A 20375-nucleotide genomic window follows, 5' to 3' on the forward strand; every position below is an offset into this window, starting at 1 on the left:
TAAAGAATGTAAGATACCCCTTTTTCAGGTGTCACATGGTACAGCTTGTTGTTAAAGCTTTGCACATGTGTGGGAAAAAAAAGGAATGTGAAATATTTAAAGAATATTCAAGGAGTCATTTTTTTTTTAACCTGTGTATATATTTCGACTGTAAAATAATGAAGATCTTTGCTGTAACTTGTGGCTTAGCGATCATTTGCTTTTAAGCACTTGACTACAGCACATACAGTGGCAGAGGGCGTGCACAGATTTCACATTTATAGATACAAATATGTAAGAAACGCTTATTTCTACACCTTCGCCTCGTGAATAGTAGGGCGTATTCGATGTCATTGTTAATGGAGCTGTTCAATTGAGGAACACCAGAGCAGCGAAAGGGGCTAGAGGGCTTTGGGAAAAGCAGTTTGAGTATCCTGAGGGGATTTGCAAATGTGAGTTTACCCGATGTCTCCTTTATATTGTGCGAAGGAGGAGATTGCATGGGTGCTAGCTTTACACAGAGAAGGAAGGTTAATCCCAGTACAGTCCCCGTTACACATGCAGTAAAGCAGCCACAGGACTCCCACTGAGTAATTAGCACTTTGAAACTCCAGATGTAAAAAAGGCCTGATAGAGGTGGGGGCTTAACGGAATATGAAGGCAAAGAAGAAAGAGAGAACGAAAGAGGTGGCTGGACTGAATAAATGCATCAAAAGAATCATGAAAGTAAGATTTTTACTAATTGTTTGCCTAAGTAGCTTTGTCTGTGCGAACTGTGCTAACAAGCCGAGAATGATCGGATATTAATGCATGTTTTTCAGATCGATATCATTAGCAACTTGTAAACATGAGCTAGAAGTGTTCCTTTACAGGCTGAGGTTACATTAAGGTAGGAAACATGCCATTTTTTTTTTTTTTTTGGGGGGGGGGGGGTAGAATGCTTGCATAAATAGGTGATGATGATGATGAAAAGTATATGCATGTTACAGTTGAAATAAAAGCATTTTTTCTCAAAGTAGGGTTAGATTACAACTGACTGATGTTTAGGAATATATCTTGCTGTTCACCTTCACAAGGTCTCAATGGAACTAGTACTGAAGCAGCACCTTATGTATTAATGGTTCTATTTAAATATGACAAGTCAGTGGAAAGTTAATCTGGAGTAACAGGCATGTAAGTTGATGGATGGAAGGACAGGAGACACAAGGTCACGGTTATTAATTTGTCCTTGTTCTAGCTCCACCTATTATGTTCCTGTTCTAGCATAAATATTTCCAAGACTCTGGATTATAGAACAGCAGACTATGAATTTGTATATTAAGCATTTATTGAATATTAAATATATTTACAATATGTGTTTTGGTGACTCCTGAATTAAGCATGCATATGGAATGCTAGCTGACATCCTGCAGTCTCAAGGTGCACTCGAGAGATGGAGGGGAGACATTGGTTACTAAAAATAGTTATCTTTCTTTTCTTTCCAGTATGAAAAACTGACATATTTACGTACTTAGCGTTAGCTGTGTCTGGTATCTCTAGCAACAGCTTATAATACTACTAAGGGCCAAAGGGGGACACGAGGGACATTTCAAGTTAATGGAAACAAATGCATTTTTGTTTGAGAGAACTTATTGAAATAAACTATTATTAATAAATGGAAACACAAAGGGTTCCAGTTCAGGCTGTCTGCATTTTTAGCTGAACATGTTTGTACACAATAGATGAGTTATCAGAATTTCCCTGCTGATAAGTATTAGAGGATTAAATATTCATTGGCAGTCATTGAAAGAAGGAAAAGATAAACTTCTTGTATATTGCTACTTCTGAGAGGTTGGGGGGGGGGGGGGGGTGAGGAGGAATGATGGGATACTATGTAGAAACTGCAAGGTTGCAGATAAATGGTGGTGTCACAGATGTAAACTCAGCTCCTGTAGAATTGGATCAGCCAGGAGCACTTGACGTAGCAAGTACATCCTTGGCTGCACAGAAGCAATCCACCAATGGCAAACCTGTGATGCCACTGACAGCTATAACTTTAAAGAGGATTCCGTCATGAGTGCTTTTAAGAATGTAAGAATGCTAATTCCCTGGCTGTTATGCAGATGCTTTGGATTCAGTGTTGTCTGAACTGAGAGGTGTAGAGATAAGGCATTCTGACACTTTCTGGCACTCATTTAAAGCATGTTTGTTCCACATCCATGATTTAAAAGTAGTTAAGTTAAACAGAGCCAGGCAACCAGCATTTTCAAAATGAGGCCAGCAATATCAGACATCCATACTTCTCTCATGACAGAGAAACTTTAAGGTGCTGTTATGACTAGTAACGCTAGTAGGAAATTTTATTTATGTGCCCAACAAGACTGGTGACCTGGAATAGACCCAGACTGGTTGCAGTTTCTAATTCTTTTTTCTGTTGTTAAGGTAGGGTGAAGGTTTTACCAGGAAAGTTGCAGCATTGCATGAGCTGTGGGCCCCTAAGGTAACAATACCACCTTGTCTGAAAAAGCACATTGCTATTATTATTATTATACAGGATTTATATAGCGCCAACAGTTTGTGCAAGGTTTTACAATATAAAGGGAGACAATACACCAACAGTACAATTCAAAAACAAGAGAGTTAGAGGGGCCCTGCTCCTGCAAACTTACAAACTAAGAGGGAGGGACTGGTGAAACAAAAGGTAGGGACTGTGAGGAATGAACTAATGTGGGGAGTAGACAATTCGGTTGTTAGCTGGAGGCAGGATAGGCCTCCCAGAAGAGATGAGTTTTCAGGGATCACCTAAAAGTGGACAGAGTAGGAGATAACCAGACAGATTGGGGTAAGGAGTTCCAGAGGATAGGGCAGGCTCTGGAGAAGTCCTGGAGATGAGCATGGGAGGAGGGGACAAGGTTGCTAGAGAGCAGAAGGTCTTGGGAGGAGCGGAGAGGACGGTTTGGGTGATATTTGGAGATAAGATTGGTGATGTAGCTGGGGGCAGAATTGTAAATGGCTTTGTATGTTATTGTTAGTGTTTTGAATTGTATTCATTTGGCAATGGGAAGCCAGTGGAGGGATTGGCAGAGAGGAGTGGCGGACACTGAACGGTTGGTAAGGTGGATGAGTCTCGCAGCGGCATTCATGATAGACTGAAGGGGGGATAGGTTGCAGAGAGGTAGGCCAATGAAGGAGGGAGTTACAACAGTCAATGCTATAATAACATGTATGCAACATTATACTGTAAGGTTATTCATAAATTATCAGGATTGTATTTACCATAAGGTACCCACAGCCCAGTGCCTAGTGCAGTGAGGTAAAATCAGGCAAACTCAAGCTTCAAAATTTGCAAAATGTAAGTTCACACCAGTATTTCCTTCTTTTGGTCATCACCAGACATTTGTCCCATTGTGGAGATTTCCCTTCACTTCCTGTCCCATAGCCAAACAGGAAGTGTGAGGAAATCCCTGCAAATTAAGGGAATTCTTGGGGACAATATAAATAAGAAGCAGCTCTAGATCCTGATAGTGCAATCATGAATAATCATATGGTAAATAATGTGGCATGAAAACAATTAAACATGCAGTGAATAAAATAAGAGCAAAATATAACATAAAATTTTTTTAAAAAATCAATCATATGAACATGATATAATAAAATAGGTGCAAAATCCAGTGTTAGGTGAACATAAAAAAGCAATTTCAATGAAAAAGTCAATTTCAAAAATAAACAAGAGTGAACATAAAATGCAAAAAGGTGTATAAGTAACGTTGATTTATGAAATCCACCACCAAGCACCAACAATTAATATATGCTTCTTACCAGATAGCGTGGACAATAAATTATAATGGTCATAAAAGCACAAAATAGCCCAGCATCCGAGATCAGCAGCAGCTCCAAATGGATCAGGAATAAAAAAAAATGAACAAGCATAGTGAATCCTGCTAACATTTAAGTCCTTTTATTTAAAATATATAAGAAGTACCTTCGATAGGTTCTAAACAGGCAAAAATGAGTCAAAAACCAGCAGACTGTCAGTTCATGAGAAAGGAAAACTGTGGGTAACGGCTAAGCAAGCATGTCTTCATTAACAGCCAATCCCAAAGCGTTTCGTCATTGGTGACATCTTCCCAGGGGCAGGCTAGCCAGGCTACCCAACTCAGATATGATTGGGGACCCCCAGGTCACCAGAATTAGTGTCCCCATTGGAAGATTTCCCCTCTACAGGCGGTCCCCGGGTTACAAACAAGATAGGGTCTGTAGGTTTGTTCTTAAGTTGAATCCGTTTGTAAGTCGGAATAGGTACATTTTTTAAGTGTAGCTCCAGCCAAAAAAATCTATTTTTAAGCTTTTTGGATAGCATAGGGAAGGGTTATTGCCCCTGTAATGTTTGCCCTATGACAATTGGATTTTAAAAATTTTGGGTTGTTGTGGAAACAAAGATTGGTGATAAAGCTTCAGTGGATACACCTTTTTCCCATAACTCTTACAGGAGTGAATATCCATTCCTAGGGGTAGATTTCCTCTCACTTCCTGTTGTCTCCCTCTGTTTGTAAGTAGGAGTTGTTTGTAAGTCAGATGTTTGTAACTAGGGGACCGCCTGTATTACTTTTCTCGGGACAATCCAAAATGTGGATTTTCTTTTACTTTCACTTTCAATGATAATGGTAAACAGGACAAATAGAGAGGGTGAATCTCCTTAATGGGGGCACAGACAGCACTTAAACTAACAAGCATCCCTCTCCACTCCAAAACCCCCCAAAAAAGTTTTACCTTTAGTTAAAATTTCAGTCAGGATTACAGCTTAGGAAACATGAAATCATCTTTCCTTTTTCTTTTTTGTCTGTTTAGTTGAAATGTAGCCCTGCAGATAAAAACGATTGCTTGCTCCCTTCAATAGTACATTCTAGAAATAGCTTTACCACTACAATCATCTGGCACAAGAGACAGAACTTCCTGGAAACTGTAGAGTGCAAAATTTTGTGCAACTCTTAGAAATCAATCAGCTTCCAGCTTTGTCAAATTTATATTGAACAAGCTAAAGTTAAAAGCTGATTGGCTACCGTAAACAGCTACACCAGATGTTGCGCTCTCCAGTTTTAGTAAATCAACCCCATAATATCCAAATTCAGCCTTGCATATGATAGGTATTGTATATTCAGAAACGAATACCTAATGGGAAATATTACTTGTTCTTTATCATTTATAGTTTTCTAAATATAGGTTTTTAGGAATTACCTGTCCTGCAGGCCTCCACTATTCAGGAAGGCTGGTCTCTTGCCCTCACTGGCTCTGTTTTTCTGCCTATTATATTTAAGGATGGGCAAATCTTCTCAGGTTCGACAAGAGACATTTATCAAAGCTAAAACATTTAAAAAAAAAAATCAAACAGCAGGTTACCACTGTTGCTGCCACTGCCGTCACCAACATGCCTGCCTCCTAGTACCCTTCTACCTTCTTCTCCTTCCACTTCTTCTCTTTGCCAAAATATCTCTTTTTAAATTTGAGGGGGTCAAATTTAAAAAGAGCTGAAGCTCTAATTTTTTTGGGAAGAAAACACTGTGTCTTCTGCCTTAACTAACATCTGCCCATGTTCATACTGCATAGTGTCTCTACATTTAGGACTGTGCTTATTGTCTTGAAAATGTCATGCCAGGGGCCAATTCACCCAATACTCAAGGCACCATGTCTAAGAAACCACCTAGTATTTACAAGCCCACCCTGAAAGGAGTGATGAACTTTAATGCAGAACAACTTCTACATTGAGGCCCTTGGGTGTACTTAAACTGCTCTCTTTTCTTCCCTAGCTTATCCAAAGGTCAATTTATTGGCCCTTTTAAACCAGCCGACCTAAGTTCAAAGGCCAGGCAGTGCATTATGATTATAAAGTATTTGGTCTATTAATTTGCTGGAACCTCGAATATAAAAGGTTCACCTCCAACCCATGGTGGCATCAAACACCAACCTCGTCCCTAATTGTATTTCACCACTTGTAAGCTGAACGCCAGGAAAAACACATATTAAATCTTGGTGTGCTCTGTGTATTTCTTCCAGATCTGTGCTATAATTCAGCACAAAACCTTTCCTCTGTGCAGGAGATTCATGTAAAAAGACCAGTCACTGCTGTTTTCACAACTTGTGCAGAGTGACTGGTCTTGAATCCGTCCTCTTACTATAGCTATCTGCAGGCAGCCTATATTGATATCCCTGGAGGTTTTGGGTGGCTGAGGGTTTGTAACTTCTGCTTAGGCGAGAAACAAGAAAGTGAAATGCTGGAGGACTGAAAATAAGGTATATATTATATACGAAAAATAAAATTAGTTTGTAATTGTATCAGAGAGAGAGGGAAAAAAGGGAATTGTATGGTGAAATGTTCCATTAAATGTGTCTTTATTATTGAGACCAATCAAGAAAGCAAAACTTTAGGCAAGCCTTTTTCAATACTGTGAGTGGGTACGGAGTAGGTTCTCCCAGTGGGGAGAGAGACAACTGTAAATGCCTAAGAGAGTTATGTAACATTTGCATGTTCAAGATTTGCAAGCCATTCCCTTCAAAAGCAGAATGGTATGCTCCCTCTTACACAGGGGTTGCTCACTGTCTGTCCAAACAAATCCTTGGTCTGCAAATAAATGCATTTATTACACAGAAGGACTTACCTGTGCCGCATACATTTTACATATTATCATACACAGCTAATATTTTACTACGTCCTTTCTACTTTCATACACGATAAAGAAAGAAACACCTTTTGTCTCCATTCCTTGTATACCAAGCTTCACATCAGGTTGCTTTCAATGGTATAATGCTGAATTACCATAAAATTGCATCTTTCTCCTACGCTTCAAATTCTGAGCTCAGGTGGAAGTCACATAAGCTTAGTCATACTGACAGACAGGTTAATTGTACTGACATAGGAATCCCTCTCTTCCACTGTGTAGTGTGAGAGATTAACATCAAATAGATAGCAAATATAGTGGAAACATTTTCTACATACAATTCCAAAACACACCTTTAAGCACTTTCTTGACTGGGACCCAAGTGCCACTCCACATGAAATGTCAGTTAATGGGTTTTCCTCCTCACTTTAAATCTTCAGCAGCAACTATTAACATAAGGTTCTTCCCTGCAGGGAATAAGCAAGCATTTCCAGCCATCTGGCTTACAGTGACTCTCACTTTAAATCTTTAGCATCCGTGAGACTTCCTTAAGCCATATCCTTTAGCAGCCTTCATGACTATAGCCCAAACGTTTCTTGATCAGCATTCCAAAATATTTGCTGATGTAGCCCTTACCTCTGATGAAGCTTGATGTATTGGGTCCACTGTTCCTGTGCCCCTAACACACTGACACATTTGATTAAACAGGTAAGGTTTATTTAGGGTAGCCGCAATAATTTATCAATAGTTATTATATTTTTCAGAAACAATAATTGTTTAAAAAAACACAACCCATTTTGAACTCTGTACTGGGAAATCTAGGGGGAGATATCCCACAATAACAGTTCAGCAGTCAATAATATACTACACTATTTCTTCTGCTGGCCAGCTTGTTATGGTGGAGCGCTCAAGGTATCACTGTGTTTCTTGCAGACAACACTATTCCTCTTTTATCCAGATGTAATGCAGGGTTGGCTAGCAGCCTCTCACTACTCTATGTTAGCAAGGGTTCTCCTTCTGCTTAATGGAAAAGTACTCCACCCAGTGTCCTCAGTTCCTGGCTCTTCAATTTGGCAACAGGCTTAACCAGCATCAAGGGTGCCATCTGATGCTCTGGAATGGCTGCCGCTGTGTCTCTCTTTCTCCCAGGTGCAGCTGTCCACTTGCAGCCTCAGTTTCTCTGCCAGCCTTCTTTTTTTTCCTCTCCTCAGCTCGAGAACACAATTAAAACACCCCCCTTCTACTCCACCACAGTGCAGCTGGTAGTTGAAGTCCAAGAGCAAAACTGTAGTATAGGCTTATTCTCTTTGGAAACTACATCTACCATAGTCCTTCACATTTCCTCTAGCAGTCTACAGCCTCAGTTTGCTCCCTAGTGAAGGGAGGGTGACTTAATACTGGCTGCTCTATGGTCTACAATAGAAGTTTCTTCCTGTGAATGTGACCATGTAAACGTCTTCTCTACGACCAGACACAAAATCCTTTCCACAAACATGTACTAGAGCAGCAATAGACACAGTGAACTGATTGTCAGATCCGCTTGGCTGCTCCTCTCCTGGCAGTTCTCTAGACCTGGCTATACTGACTTACTAAATTACTCTGTTTAATCAGGAATAATCTTCTTGTGACTCCACGGCAGCAAAGAAAGAGCATGTAGGCCAGTAGTAATGCTCTCTGACCACCAAAAAATGGGAGAAATACTTGGATGACATCCGACACAAAAACCAGGCTGAATACAGTGTTTGTAACATTGGTATTAGGGTTGCACTGATACCACTTTTTTAAGACTGAGTACAAGTACCGATACTTTTTTCAAGTACTCGCAGATACTCGACGATACCAATACTTTTTTTTAATGTCCTGTATCAGTGGCACTAATATACAGCACTGATGGGTGCTGATAGGTGGCACTGATGGGCACTGATAAGGGGACACTGAGGGGCACTGATTAGGCGGCACTGATGGGCACTGATAAGGTGGCACTAATGGGCACTGATAAGGCATGGACTGTGTCAGTAGTTTTTATTTATTTATTTAATTATTTTACAATTTATTTTATTTATTATTTTTACTATATATTACAATTACATTTGTACATTTGTACAGGGGGGGGGATGTACGGTGTGAGTGTTTTTTTATTTTTTATTTTATTTTTTATTATTTTTACAATTTAATTCTTACAATTCTTTCTTTTTTTAAATGTATTTTTTTATTTTTTTATTAGCCCTGTTGGGGGGCTTTGCTAAGATATCAGGGATCAAAACAGACCTCTGACATCTCCCCTTTGAGACGGGGAACGGGACTGAGGACACAAATTCCCCAGTCCCTTTCTCAGCAGCCTCAGCTGCACTGAAGATGAATGGACAGGAGACAGAGGCTCCTATTCATTCATAAACTGAAGAATGATAAACACAGTTGACTCTGCTCAGTTATGAATGGACAGAGTCAGTGATCACTGTCAGAAAAGCTGTCAGAAAAGCTATACGGGAGATGGGTGCTTGTAACTACCCCCACCGCTGCACCGATCATCTGTGGGGCTGTCCGCAACCCCCCCCCCCCCGCTATGCTGGGGATGCCAGGTATAATGGTCTCCTGCCAAGCATCAGAGCATTTGGTGTACATACTCGTATCGGTATCCGTGCAACCCTAATTAGTATCATAAATATCTAAATGATAGGACTTCTTCTTAAGATTATTTTATTCAACTATTTTTCGTCTATACTTGGATTGTTGTAATACTTTTCCTGCAGGATGTGTACCTTCCTATTCTGCACATTATGGCTGACTTAACTTGTTTAATGAAGCCTTCCACACTTCCTGGTCTCAGCCCTGCCTAGTCACAGGTGCTTCATCTTCACCCAGTCTTCCTTCTGGGTTCACTCATCACACAGAGAGGTGCTGTAAATGCATGCCAAGCTGAGCATGCTCGGTTCAGTGTACATTACAACTGACAGGCAGGGAGAAGCATTTGTGATAAATGAGAGTTTAATACCACTTTAAGCCATACCTGTCTGTCCACATCTATTTCTATTATGACACATCCATATCTAACATATCATTTTCTGTATATGAATGTTTTTTCTTTAAATTCAAAATACTGCACTTTTGCTTTTTCTGTGTAACTTATTCTTGCTTTGTTCTGTCAGTGTTCCCTATGCTAAATAGCTAATAAACTCTGAAGTTTGAGATTCACTTTTCTGCGTCAATGCTAATTTTTCCTGACCTTTGTGTGAAATCTGCCCAACACCTCCTGTACCTACTCCCTGCATATACTGTATATCCATACAACCAATGTATTTGTCTTGGGACTTTTGGCTCACAGCTCTTGATTCATGCAGCTACTTTGGGTGCCATCATGGATTGCCTACCCACATTGAATCTGCTTCCTGTCTGTCCCCTTGTGTTCACACTGAGTCACATTTCCACAGTTCACAGATGAGACTCTCCTGGCAATCACCATTTGGAAATATTGTCATATCTATTCTTAGCTGATTTATACTATACATGCATCTACTCCTGAAGAGGTGAACCAAGAGCTATGGAACGCGTTGAGTTTTTGGATGCAATGCTTGTTTTAATCATGTAGTAACAGTTGGATTGTATATGGTCAACATTATATTTATTAGGTAGGAAATGCATCAATATGGATTCTTCACATATCAGCTTGTCACCATTTTATCTTCCTTTTGTATGAAATATTTATTAATTTATTAACCCCTTCCCGACCCGCTGCCGCAGTTATACTGCGGCAGGTTGGCTCCCCTGTGTGAGCCGTTGTAGCTGAACGTCGGCTCTTTAAGTCGCTTTAGCAGGCGCGCCCGCAGCGTGTCCCCAGAGCCGATGCTCGTGCCCGGCGGGCACGATGACAGCCGGCACCCGCGATCGCTCGTGACAGAGCGAGAACCGGGATCTATGTGTGTAAATACACAGATCCCGGTTCTCACAGGGGTGAGGAGACAGATCGTGTGCTCCTACTAAGTAATAACACCGATCAGTCTCCTTCGCTAGTCAGTCCCATCCCCCACAGTTAGAATATGCTGAGGGAACACAGTTAACCCCTTGATCGCCCACTAGTGTTAACCCCTTCCCTGCCAATGACATTTATACAGTAATCAGTGGCTATTTTTGGCTGTATACATGTCACTGGTCCCAAAAAAGTGTCAAAAGTGTCCGATCTGTCCGCCGCAATGTCGCAGTCACGATAAAAATCGCTGCTCACCGCCATTACTAGTAAAAAATAATAATAATAATAAAAATGCCATAAATCTATCCCCTATTTTGTAGACGCTATAACTTTTGCGCAAACCAATCAATATACGTTTATTTATTTATTTTTTTTACCAAAAATATGTGGAAGAATACATATTGTATTGGTCGTATGTCTTGTGTCTCATTTAAAATCCCAGGGCAATTAATTGGTTGTATGGATATATTAATGAAGGGATGGAGGCACATCACTGGGTGCACCAGGCCACATCCTATTTTGTTACTCCCTGCACATAAACATGACACAATTTCAGACACACTAATGCCCCGTACACACGGTCGGATTTTCCGATGGAAAATGTCCGATCGGAGCGTGTTGTCGGAAATTCCGACCGTGTGTGGGCTCCATCGGACATTTTCCATCGGATTTTCAGACACACAAAGTTGGAGAGCAGGAGATAAAATTTTCCGACAACAAAATCCGTTGTCGGAAATTCCGATCGTGTGTACACAAATCCGATGGACAAAGTGCCACGCATGCTCAGAATAAATAAAGAGATGAAAGCTATTGGCCACTGCCCCGTTTATAGTCCCGACGTACGTGTTTTACGTCACCGCGTTTAGAACGATCGGATTTTCCGACAACTTTGTGCGACCGTGTGTAGACAAAACAAGTTTGAGCCAACATCCGTCAGAAAAAATCCTAGGATTTTGTTGTCGGAATGTCCGAACAAAGTCCGACCGTGTGTACGCCCTATTAGGGAAGACTGCTAATTTGAACCTCGGTCATACAGTCATGATCTGCTCCTCTTTCCCACACTGCAGCCACTATCACTATCTGATAGTGATAGTGTTAAAAAATCACCCAATGTACAAGAAAATGTGGAAAATGATAATCATTTTTTGGACACATGTTTGCCTGTCTTTATAGTATTTTTTTTTTTGCAGATACTTCTGTTTATCATGTCAAAGGGTTCATTTGAGGTCCCAAATACGTTTTATTAAACACTTTCTCAATAAATGATGATCTTTTGAGTTTAACCTTTTCATTCTTAGTGGTCTTTAGCACTTGCTTCTGACTATAACCATAGAGTGAGACTACAATCATAGCAGCCCAGCTGACTGCTATGGGTTCTGCTATGGAGACTGTATTGTAAAAAAAAATTAAAAAATGTCCTTCTGGGTGATCATGCTAATGCCTCGTACACACAGTCGGATTTTCCGATGGAAAATGTTCGATGGGAACATTTTGTTGGAAATTCCGACCGTGTGTAGGCTCCATTGGACATTTTCCATCGGAATTTCCGTCACTCAAAATTTGAGATCTGGATCTCAAATTTTTCCGACAACAAAATCCATTGTCGGAAATTCCGATCGTGTGTACACAATTCCTAGGCACAAAATTCCACGCATGCTCAGAATCAAGCAGAAGAGCCGCACTGGCTATTGAACTTCATTTTTCTTGGCTCGTCGTACATGTTGTACGTCACCGCGTTTTTAACGTTTGCAATTTCCAGCCAACTTTGTGTGACCGTGTATATGCAAGACAAGTTTGAGCCAACATCCGTTGGAAAAAAAACATGGATTTTGTTGTTGGAATGTCCGATTGTGTGTACGCGGCATAATTGTACTTTATCAACTTCTAAAAGTGGCTGTCCCTTCAGTTTTTACAAATGGGCCTTGCTGTGCAAATGTATTTTTTTTTTTACAATGCAGCATCAAAATTACTGGGAACCAAAAGGTGGAAATCATTGTTCCACAACAGGGGACTCCAAACTCTCTAAACAATGGGCCAGTTTACTGTCCTTCAGATTTTAGTGGGGCTGGTTTGGGGCCATTGAAAGTAAAAATTGTCCTGGCGTCAGTGGGAATAAACAGGGCATTGTTGGTATCAGTGGGAGGAATAGTGTCCCAACATTGGTATCAATGGGAGGAATAGAGCCACATGTTTGTTGTCAGTGGGAGGAATAGAGCCCCATCAGGAGGAATAGTGCCCCATCATTGGTGTCAGTGAGAGGAATAGTGCCCCATCATTGATGTTAGTGAGAGGAATAGTGCCCCATCATTGGTGTCAGTGAGAGGAATAGTGCCCCATCATTGATGTTAGTGAGAGGAATATTGCACCATCATTGGTGTCAGTGGGAGGAATAGTACCCCATCTTTCATGTTAGTGGGAGTAATAGTGCCCCTTCAGTGGTGTGAATGGGAGAAATAGTGCCCCGTTGTTGAGGTCAGTGGGAGGAAAAGTGTCCCAAGGGCCAGATAAAGGCAAGCAAAAGGCCGCATCCGGCCACCGTGCCACAGTTTGGAGACCACTGTTATATAACATGTCTTGCATCATTACTACAGGTTTTCTCACAATAATTATCATGGTAGGATATCTGTAAATCCTCTTTGACTTTGCGTGCTTCCAATCATTGATAAATAGATTATGTAGTAGGAAGATGGGCTTTTTCAGGATGTCTTACGTTTACATTTCACACACACACGATTACCCTTAACCTTTTTCCCACTTACCTCATAATAAACCAGAGAGTATTACTTTCTGTTTATGTTACTCTGATATATTACAATTCAAATAGCTCTGTTGTTATTGTAATATGAATTGAGCCTGTATGCTCTGTCCCTCCTGCTATGTTTTTGGAACCGTAGAGCTGTGCAAGGAATACCGTACAGAGAAGTGGCATACATTTTGACTTCTTCAGTGACTCATGCATCGGTTGCCATCATATCTTAAATTAGTTTCATCATGTCTGAACTGCTAGTGTAGATAATGGTTTTCAAAACCAATGTAGCAAATTGTGCATACGTTTGTGCCTCTGTAGTGTGCAGTGTGATGCCGGGTCCAGGGTAAACTAGGGCTTGATTGTTGTGTGTTACATCTTTTCTGACACGTCTCCTTGCATTATGTTACTGTAATTGTTTGTTTTGTCCCTGCACTGTTCCTACAACTTGCTGTTCCTTTTTCTTCTTACACTGGATATTATGATTTGTTCTCATTGAACTTGCTTGAACTTGTGTCATTATTTTACATGTGCATGGAAAGACAGGGCTAGCCTTAAACTGAATTCAGTGTTCATTCGTAACAAAAAATAACTCTTCTTCCTTGCAGTGAACCTATCAGCCTGCTTAACGTTTCAAAACAAAATGTTCTTCCTGTCATTTGTTAAAGTGTTTTCAAACCGGAGAACAGAACATTTATATATTGCAGCGTACCAGTTCTTAGATGTGGTGGATGCATTCATTTTATTTTTTTTCCCACCTTTTTTTCATCCTTCATTTTAGCTGGTGACCCTGCCAGTAGAACGCTTCATTTCCTGGGGTGAAAATGCTCAATCACTGTGCTCAACCTATAGAGAAGCAGCATTGTCAGGTTAGGTCAGGAAGTGTGCTAGAAAACTCACTCACTCCTCATCTCCATAACATGGGGGGGGGTGTCTTCTGTAGATCACAGAAGAGAATTTGAAACATTGCGACCAGACAGAGAGCTCCGAAGGTTGCCAGCTAACATATATTCTTGCAGGATCAATAGGTATTTTTGCACTTATTAAAGCAGTAGTAAACCGCTGTGTTTTTCGGGTTTTTTTGGAGCCTGCAAGGTGAAGCCATATACCCCTTTCACACTGAGGCACTTTTCAGGTGCTTTCACGCTAAAAAGAGTGCTTGAAAAGCTCACAAAAACCTATTTCCATTAAAATAATGAATGCTTTCACACTGGGGTAGTGCGCTGGCGGGGCGGTGAAAGAACACCCCTCTCCATTGAAATGAATGGAAAGCTCTTCAAAAGAGCCTGAAAAGCTCTTCAAAAGCGCTCAGTGTTTTACTGGCAGTTTACAAGCGCCTTGGTGTGAAAGGGGCCATAATGTGCTAGTGTGCATTGCATACTAGCACCTTATGTGAAACTTACCTCAGAACGAAGCCCTCCAGCGGTGAGCTGTCACCGCTGCAAGGCTTCCATCTTCACCTGGTCTTCCTCCTGGGTTTGCCGACTCCGACTGTGTGAGTGGCCGGAATCACGATGACGCCACTCCCGTGCATGCATGCGGGAGCCGCCGTTTATGGCACAGTACTCTGAAGGAACAGCCCAGGTGGTCGTTCCTTCAGGGCGCATGCGTGGGTGACGTCACTGGCTGCATGTACAGTAAATATCTCCTAAACGGCGCATGTTTAGGAGATATTTACAGTACCTATAGGTAAGCCTTACTATAGGCTTACCTATAGGTGCAAATTATGCATGGGAGTTTACTCCCACTTTAAACAGATATGATAAAACACTTTGATTGGAGCCAAAAGGAGCAAATAATAGAAATGTATTGTTAGGGATTACATACAATTTAAATCTGGACGAGTAGACATTTAGTTGAAATGCATACAGTATATTCTGTATGTAAATCATTGTCCCTGTTAAAAGAGTTTTAATTCTGTTTTGCAAGTTTCATAATCCAAATACACCTGCCAGACAGCATAGTCAGATATAGGTTCATCAAAGGCCCACTCCCCCTTACTCACTGAAGACAGAAGAGGCAGGACCCTTACTGAACTTATTCTTGTGCTCTTTTCTGATGTTGGGTTGTTCACCATGAGGGATAAGCATAACCAGCATGCTGAACCTAGACCTCAAACATTTCACCCAAACTCTCTTAAGGTCTACGTGAGCCAAATCTTATAATTTTTTTTTCTTTTACGGCCAATTTGCTAGCTTTTGTTGAAAAAGTTCATGGTTAACTGGGTACTGCCATTGGGGACATGTACTAATGTTTTTGCTTTTGCAAAAGAAAAAAAATGCCATTCAGTGAGGAGCAAATCATTTAATTCTGTTTAAGGACAAAATTTAAATTACACTATTACATTAAATAACAGACTTGGGGTGCCTTAAAGAATATGTAAACTCAACATTTCATATTCATGATATGTGCCTGCTCTACCATGTACTTGTAGGAAAAAGTATCCTGTTCTCTTTGTATTGCTTCCTATGTACGAAATACCTGGTGTTCGTGCCCATCCCTCTGCTTTCCTACTAAAAACTAATCACACTAGGCATGAGAGCTCAGCGTGGTCAGAATTCTGGCTGAGCTGAGAACTCAATTTGCTCTTCTTCAATGATCAGACTTGTACTAACAGGCACCCCCCTGCACAGCAATTCACTGGGAAGACCAGTGTTCTGCTGTTTCTCCTCCCCCAGCTCTCTGGGCTTCCTATACAGCTGAGAATCGAGGGAATGTGATCACTTAGAAAAAAGGGGAGAAAAGGTGTTTATAATGTTTTATATCCATACACAAATGTTTTGCCTTTCATTTCTATTTTAAACTGAATGGGTTGTCTTACAAGGTGAGGGTTCACATATACTCTAAACCTGCATGTGAAGTTGTACTGCAGTAAAAGGGACATTTAGAAAAAAACATCTTGCCTCATTTTCTGGCAGGCTTTGTCCTGTTTGTAAAAAAAGATGTCATTAGGGCCCCTTCAGAATCCATACCAGGCTCTAATCTAGTGGATACCAGTTGCCTGGTATGGATTTTAAGGGGGCTCTAGGCAGAAAAAAAAAGGCGTTGGACCTCCAGACCCCTTATCAGGCATGTAGCTAACTAGCCCCTCTTGAATCATACCAGACCATGTGCCCTCAACATTGGGAGGGCACCTTGAAGGGGGAAAGAAGACAAGGGTCCCAGAAAAACCTGAAAACCTGGAAGCCCTTATGTAAGATAAGGGAGACCCCAGAATCCAGCTTCCTCCCCCCTCATTAATGTGTGAGGGGTACATTTTCATTCATTAACAAAAAAGTAAAATAGTAAATAAACACACAAACACCGTGAAAAAAGTAAATTATTTATAAAAATAAATAAATTAAAGTTACAGTAAATGTATGTATTTTTTTGTTGGTTAAACTAGATGGACTGTCTTTTTTATAATCTAACTATGTAACTATGTAAGCGATATAGATCCAGCCTTGATAAGGATGGATGGTGATCTTCACCATGGTGATCTGTCACAAATGACAGTACCCTGGCTAGCTGCTCATCAGATGCCGCCACTGTGCCATCAAACTCAGCCACTGTGCTCATCAAACGCAGCCACTGTGCCCATCAAACGCAGCCACTGTGCCCATCAAACGCCGCCACTGTGCCATCAAACGCAGCCACTGTGCCCATCAAATACTGCCACTGTGCCCATCAAATAGTGCCACATGAAATGCTGTCACTGTGCCCATTAAATAGTGCCACTGTGACCCCCCCTGCCAAAAGGGAGGAGTTAGTAAGATGACCACGCCCATGTGGGGGTGACAAAAATATTTCTGCACCCAGGCGCCTGTGACCCTAGGATCGGCCTTGGGTGCAGTGCAGGTGGACAGCTGCTCAGCTGAGCTCAGTCACTCACAGGAAGGCAGGCTCAGGCAGCTCTTTTCAGATGTTCTCTGCTCCCCTCCCTCTGAGCCACGCTTTCTGAAGAACATGGCAGAGGTGGCAGCCGTGGAGGCGGTGCTCTCTGAATGCTGGGACGGCACGCTCTGAATGCTGGGGCAGCCGTGGCCTCTGATGTCACTGGTTGCTAGACACCGAGTGGCAGGCGATTCTAGCAGCCAGTGCAGCGCACAGCAGAGGAGGCCGGCAAGTCAAGTGAGCTCCACAGCTTCGGCGCCCCTCCTCTGCAGCAGCTCGCTGCGCCGAGGCGTGGTGCACCCCGTGCACCCGCCCATGATCGGCCCTGGTCAGTCAGTCATTGATGAGTACTATACCGACATATGCAGCTGTTTGCTGCTAACCTGCCATGTGCCAATTTAGCCTTAGGGACCAGTTTACACTATCACATTGCGGTAATGCTCACTCCATCACACTTTCTCAGCTCACTTGCATTGCAGCTGCAGAAAATACTGCATGCATGATTTTTCATCCATTGTGGTCCGTTATTGTGCATGCATTTAACATAACGCAGTGGACCGGACTGGTGAGAATTTACCCTTAAAGAAGCAATTTTCTGCCACTTTGTGTACTGATGCTTTTTGGTATACTTGTCTCTCCCTGGTAGAAAAAAAACAGCACCTCAGGGAGCTGCTTCCTTATTTACTGGTCTGTGCTGATTGCAGTGTGGGTCACACCTTCATTTTCAGATATTATGTGACATTCAGTAATTGCTTTTTATCAAAAGAACTGATGTGTGCCACAGAAACAAACCTGATTTCATCTGGTTCCCTGGAATATAATAGTGTAATAGCATTTGTATTGGTAGGGGGCTTCTTTGGGAGTGTTGCTGCAGAGTCCCAGTGGCATACTTTGAATATGATGAAATGTGATAAATTATATCATGAATTCATGTGTTTCTAGAGAGTAGAGTTCACTGAGATGTGTAATAATATGTTTCATATAGTTTAGTATAAATTGGGGATTTTTTATCCAGTGGCAAAACATTTGCTGGGGTATAAACATACTTCTTTGGGACTTAATAAGTAGAGAGCTGGTGCCAGTCATTGACCAGCTCTCTGCTCTGCCCATCCAGGACTCATTGGAGAGCTGTGCAGGCAAGCTGTGGATCACAATGTTGGGATCACTCCAGAGCCTGGACCAGCTGACATCTGAGGGACTTTAGCCCACTGTCAGCTGAATACAGGTCACAGGAGTGCAGAACTAAGTGCACTCCTGTGACCCACAGGAGAAATAGGACCAAAAAAGCTTTGGTCCTACTTATCCTTTAAAGAGCAATTCTGGAACTCCAATGATGTGACATTTTTCAGTTTGAGATTTTATAATCAGTCTGCTGCAAGCAAAAGGAAGCATTTTCCCAGTCTCAGTGCAGGACAAGGTCATCCAGTGCCCAGGCGAAGCAGTCCAAATTGCATCCCATCACTTCTAAATCGAATAGAGGCAGGGCCAGTAGCAGCGCTCATAGCACTGAGCCGAAGCATTAGTAATGGTTGTAGCATGTGCTAAAATAGTGCCAATGACTGTGGCACACCGCAGCACACTGAAGAGATTAAAGCAGTAGTGAAGTTTCTATAAGAAACTAAAAATGTGTCCCCATGCAGGTTTAAGCCATATGTACTAGAGCGGGCCATAAATGCGTTCTGAGCTGCACATAAGTGCCTCATATTTTATTTCCCGCTGACAGGCAGTTGGGTCATTTATGACAGAAAAGACCTCTAGGGTCTCTTATATTAAAAAAATCCTACCTGTCAGCAGGTTTTTAAAGAAGAGAGTTTACTACCACTTTAATAGTGGTGCATGTACTGTCGCCTGGAAAACATGATGTTAACAGTGGGCAGCACAATAGTTAGCACTTCCGCCTAGCGGTACTAAGGTCTTTGGTTTGAATCCCAACCTCGACACAACATGTCGGAGTTTGCATGTTCTCCCTGTGCCTGCATGAGTTTCCTTTGGGTACTATGGTTTGCTCCTACACTACAAAGATGTGCTATTCGGCTCCTGTTTTAATTGCCCCTGGTATGTATACTGTTACTGTATGTATAAATTGTAAGCTCCTTCAGAGCAGGGACATATGTGAATGTACTACATAAATACTGTATATATATGTAAAGCGCTACATAAATTGACAGCACTATATAAGTACCAATAATAAATAAAATAAAATACCCCGATGGGGAAAACATACAGGTGCATTTGACAAATCAAGGCTGTTCCTAGACAAATCAAAAATCCAAGAATTGTACTTAGTCAATGTGCCCACATCCCAGAAATGTTCTCCACACTTCACAAAACATTCTAAACAACAATAAATGTAGCCGGGACTTTTTTAAGGGCACATAAATGTTGAATGTGGTAACAATATGAGAAAGTAAAGTTAAAAACACATTTCCTTTCTTACACATCAATCATGATAAAAAAAAATTTGCATTATGGCCACTTCAACATTAAAAGTTCATACAATGTACCACAAACATTTTTCATTTCATATAGGTTGTAAGTAGTTCTCACTCAAAAAAGAACAGAGTTCACATAGGAGGACCCTATGTGAACTGTTGCAGTTCTGACCTGTGAAATTTCCAGATTGGAACAGCAGTAGAGCTGCAGGAGCCAGCTGCACATGGTGCAAATCGAGGCTGTGTGTAAGGGAATCCAATCTCAGCTATGTGCTGTGTGGCGAGTAGGAGCTCTGCTGAGAACCCTACCAGCAGTGACTGCTGTCCTCTGCCCTGCTGAGCCCTGTTCTCTGCCCTGCTGACACCTGTTTTTTTGCACTGCTGAACCATGTTCTCTGTACTGCTGAACCCTGTTCTCTGCACTGCTGTCCCCTGTTTTTAGCCCTGCTGAACCATGTACTCTGTCCTGTTGACCCGTCTTCGGCCCTGCTAAATCTTATGCCCTGCTGACCCCTGTCCCCTTCCTCGCTGACACTTGTACACTGCCCTGATGACCCCTGTCCTTTGCACCGCTGATCCCTGTACACTGCCTTGCTGACCCCTATCTTCTGGACTGCTGACTTCTGCACTCACCCTGCTAATCCCTGTCTTTTGCTCTGCTTACCTCTGTCCTCTGCGCTGCTGACCGCTGTATACTACCCTGACAACCCCCTGTTCTCTGCCTTGCTAACCCCTGTTGTTTGTCCTGC

The 20375-nt window shown here is 41.7% G+C and overlaps 1 protein-coding gene across 3 annotated transcripts in view; it reads left to right on the forward strand.

Moving 5' to 3' along the window:
• Positions 1 to 208: 208 nt before the first annotated feature.
• Positions 209 to 20375, forward strand: part of NOS1 (nitric oxide synthase 1) — a 445094-nt gene continuing 424927 nt past the window's right edge. For all 3 annotated transcript variants that reach the window (XM_073625687.1, XM_073625734.1, XM_073625724.1), the window contains exons 1-2: positions 209 to 705; positions 801 to 868. The gene's annotated coding sequence lies outside the window, so the exon portion shown is untranslated. The remainder of the gene's footprint in view (positions 706 to 800; positions 869 to 20375) is intronic.

This window comes from Aquarana catesbeiana, linkage group LG01 (assembly GCF_042186555.1).
Source record: "Aquarana catesbeiana isolate 2022-GZ linkage group LG01, ASM4218655v1, whole genome shotgun sequence".
Lineage (NCBI taxonomy): Eukaryota > Metazoa > Chordata > Amphibia > Anura > Ranidae > Aquarana > Aquarana catesbeiana.